The sequence below is a fragment of the Triticum dicoccoides genome, chromosome 3A (assembly GCF_002162155.2).
Source record: "Triticum dicoccoides isolate Atlit2015 ecotype Zavitan chromosome 3A, WEW_v2.0, whole genome shotgun sequence".
Classification (NCBI taxonomy): domain Eukaryota; kingdom Viridiplantae; phylum Streptophyta; class Magnoliopsida; order Poales; family Poaceae; genus Triticum; species Triticum dicoccoides.
The window spans coordinates 742,123,472-742,127,982 of NC_041384.1; positions in this window are offsets into that span (position 1 = coordinate 742,123,472).

A 4,511-nucleotide genomic window follows, 5' to 3' on the forward strand; every position below is an offset into this window, starting at 1 on the left:
CACTCCCTGCTCCTCCCGATGAATAGGGCCTCTTCTTCTTCGGGACATTAATAATGAGAGCTTTTGATGGTGGTGAGGGGCCATCGGGAAAAGGGCCTGAAGTGAGTGTTCGCCATCACAGAGAGCGTGATGTAAGCGCAGATAAACTGAGCACACCATCATCCAAAGCCGCAAAGCATGCCAGCTTGCCTGGCACGTCATCCATTCTAGCCTGCGGCTGCCGGCCCGCCTGAATCTCCAGCTCCATCGGGCGCACGATCGGATGGCTCATTTTCCTGCCTTGAAATAATCTAATTTTAGCTGAACCAAGTAAACTATACCGGTGAATAGAAAGATCATCAAAAAATCACCTTTAAAACACAAGGAAATACAATGTTCATACATAAATACCTCCACATGTTACGCATAAGAGAAATAAAGATTATAAATACTAGGTTAGCCTAGAAACAAGATTCAGAAATAGCAACTTTAAAAGCAACTACCAGTGTATTATGCTCTGTTCTGTACTATGGATGCGCCCTAATGCTGATAAATGTGTGTGTGTGTGTGCCGAGTGAGACGTGTAGTTACAAAAAGTTATCAATTATGGAATTAGCCAAAAATAAGACGATGAGTATTTTCTATTCAGCAAATTTAAGGACCAGATTCATGACCAGACTGAAGGACCAAATTAATGACAAACAGTACAACAGGAGGTTATTCATGAACAAACTGAAGGACTAGATTCTGGAACAAACAGTACTAGAGGAAGTTATCTAAGACAAACTGAAGCTATGTAAAAGGAAATTTTATCCATGGTAGCTTAATTAGCTTCACACTCGAACAATCCTCTTATGTAAAAGGAAAGTTTTTACATATGAACAATCCTCTTATGAAGCACACAGAGACATTAAACATGGTGGCAAACTAAGCACATCATGGCAGACTAAGCACAAAACACAAACAGATCTAGGGGACTTTTTTTGGAAGAGAAAAAAATAACCTATCTTGGACAGAAGCATAACAAGAGTAACACCAAAAACATGACTCTTAGTGTAAGGTGAACTATATGGCCAATGGAAACAAAGGGTTAATACATATTGCTACCACAAAATTTGCAATGGAAACAAACAAAATCTGCACACAGCAACTCAACTTCTAAAATTAGTTCAGATTGCTACCACAAAGCTTCTCACAAAGCTCAACTTCTCACAATTAGGCTAGCGAGCAGCAGTACACAGCAAACCGGAGAACCAGAGAAGAAATGCATGAGGTGCATTGTCCACTGGAACATCTACTCGTTCCCCACCGCCGGAGCTCCACATTCCCAGCGCCGGAGCACTCTTTCCCCGCCAGCACACTGTCGCAATACGCCACCAGGGGAGGGAGAGATAGAAGGAGGGAGGCAAGGACGAGAAGGAGGAGTTGTACCTCAGCCATATCGATGCCGTTGCCCAGCAGCACGCTGCCCCGATCCAAGTCGCCGCCGCCGCTGTTTGTCCCTTCGTGGTGGAGATAGGGGAGGTCGGGCCAGGGAGGGGGCTGCAGCTTTGCTGGATGTAGCACGAGGGCGTGGTGCCGGCGGTGGAGAGGCCGGACAGCGTTGGGTGGCGCTGGAGCGGCGCGACAGAGGGACGGCGGCGTGGGGCAGCGCTGCAGAGGCAGGGCGGGGTGGGATCGACCGGCGATAGCCCCGGGCGGTGCGACGGCGCGGGATCGACCACGGACCACCGGGAGGCCCAGGCGGCGCGCGTGTGGTACTAAGAGCTAGGGATTTGGCTGACTTTTCGCGTGCGAGGGGAACGAAACGAGGAGCTATTGATTTTGGAGGCGAAATCTTCGCGGGTTGAGCCAGTTATTGGCGCTAAACTTTTGGCTGTTTGCGCGCGTGACCCATTTAGCGTTCGATTGTTGGTCGGCTATATTTCCCGACCGATGATTTGTGGGCCATAAAAGAATTCCCGACCGACCGTCGGACGACGTATGCTATAGTATTCCCAACCGACAGTGGGTCGCTCCATAGAGATTTCCTGACCAACAATCCGTTAGAAATTTTTTTGGTAGACTGTCGGTCGGTAATACTGATTTTTCCCAACAAACATCGGTAGGGAATTCTGGTGCATGGTGTAGTGGAGAGATGGAGGCAGCTCGGCCGATGCGGAAACAGCCATGCGTGGTTTCCATGGAAGGAAGCAGAGGAGCAGATGATCGTACGTGTTGGAGGCGGCCACGTGAGTCGGGAGTGGCACTGGTCGTTCGGGCGGCGGTGGCTGGTGTGGTGAGCCCGGCTGTGACGGCTGGAAACCCATCATCTTGAGATGCAAAGGGTGATCTTTCTTAATTAATTAAACAACATGCAGTAGGATTGCTCATGTTTAATTTCTATCTTCACCTCTTGAAATCAGTACATACATCAAACATCTTTCCAAACAGTTATGCAACAATTATATTACAAGCTGGCATTTTTTTAGAAAAGGAGGATTACCCCGGTCTCTTTCTTTCGTACAAGTAGATCGTTGGGATGAGATCTGTAGTCTAAGAATCGGTTCATAGGAAAGCACGCCTTGCAGTTGGCATCGGTAGAAGATTTCCGTCTTGTCCCTCGGAGTGGAGCTAGACTCACTTCCTTTGTTCTAGACATTATACGTTACTCACTGAGGAAGAAGGGAGTAAAGTATCTACACTCGTATCGGATCTGGAGATCTGACCCGGGATGGAAAGGTATCGATCGACCAAGAACTTGTCGAATTTCTTTGACCTCGGAGCCCGTACAAGCTCTTCTTCCACAACCATATGTGACCTCCCCGAGTTTCGAACCCCTCGCCCTCTGCATCTGAACGATGCATGCAGCGATTTTATTAATTATTCATAAAGACCTTACAAAGTAGTACATCAGTTTGTCTGAAGGCACCGTCTTAGCAATAACTATCGCTACTTCTAACCACTTAACGAAGGGGTGCCGATAGTCCGAGCCTAATACCAAACGAACATAGCACCAAAGCCTAACATCTAAAACCGGAGGCCCCAACCGAGCCACATACTGGTTTGGGGTACAACCCGGTTCGAGGCACTCTCATGTGTTGTCGCCGCCGTCTTCCACCAATCAATCTTTAGAGTAGACACTTACACCCGGACCTTGCCAGGCCTCTCTGCCATCGATGCCACCATGACGCCAGACATCGTCCTTCTCCTGCACGAGTCCATCTCCGCGCATCGAACACCGAGTCTCAACTGCGCCACGCCGCCGAGATCCGCCGCCATCAATGAGTAAGATGAAGCACCGCTCCACCAAAGAAGCCATCCACTGGTCCCTCGAGCCCGTGTACACCTCCAAAAATGACACCCCCAAGGAGAAAACGACATCAGAGCGCTATCGTCATCCGATCAACTGATCTAGGGTTTCTCCGGAGGTAGCAGATAGAGGTCTGGACCTTCTCCACGGCGATGCCTTCAAGAAGGTAAAGACACAAAAGAGAGCCGCCATCGCCGGTCTTGGCAACGAGCCGAGAACAAGGTTTTCACCCGGATCCGCTCGACGAACCTCCGTCTCGCATCGTGAGCACGGACCACCACCGATCTTTGCCACCGCGGAGCGAGCGAGCAAGCCACTCTGGCCAGATTAGATCTGACTAGAGGGCCAACGATGCCCGCAGCTGACCAACCCACCAAAGCTCTCCACGCCGCCACCGATCCAAGGTGTCATAGCGCCGCGACTAGATGCAGCTGCTCCACTACTAGTCATCCGCCGCCGCTCGCCGCCAGGATCGAGCCACCGCCGTGGAAACTCGGATCTACGGGCGCACTTCCGCTCGCCCGGGAGCCCCGCGCCATCCTCGCGTGTGAGAAGGAGAGGCTCCTCCGCCACCACCGTCAGCCGCCCGGGCTTAGCCCGACTTCTTCCTCCAGCGGCGGCGGATGGGAGGGATAGGATAGGGAGTGACCGGCGGCTAAGGTTGGGGCCCCTCGGCCGCCCGCGCGCGGGGGGGAGGGGGGGGGGTGACGGAGAGGAAGGATGAGATCTGGAGGGGAGCAAGAAGACCTGAGGAAGGCGGCGGCTGTGTGCTGCGAGAAGATCTGGCTGTGTTCGAATCTGGCATACACAACGAGGATGGTTATCTGCTTCTTTAAGTCATCCAATGTCACATTAATTTATTTCTTGGGAGCTCCTGAGAAAAGTCGAAATCACGGTTTAGGAAGGAAGTGAGCCCTCCTCTGTTTACCCAGATTCTTCAGCACGGACCTGCAAAATCATCTGTACATTTTTTTCTTTTCTTATTTCCATGAGGTATTTGGTCTTAGTTTATATGTAGATTGCACAAGTTAAAGTTCTTTGTGATTGGACGGGCACCTACATGTACTTATTTAGTTTCAGAGAGAAATTACACCATGCTCGGGTTTTATTTTTGTTGCATACCAAATAAGCTTTCCATTTTAAAGGATGGAGTACAAACAATTTTCGAACAATCTTTGCTTTTTCTTCTACAGGAGTGTACTACAAATCTTTACATTATAATAGTATCCTATGTATGCCT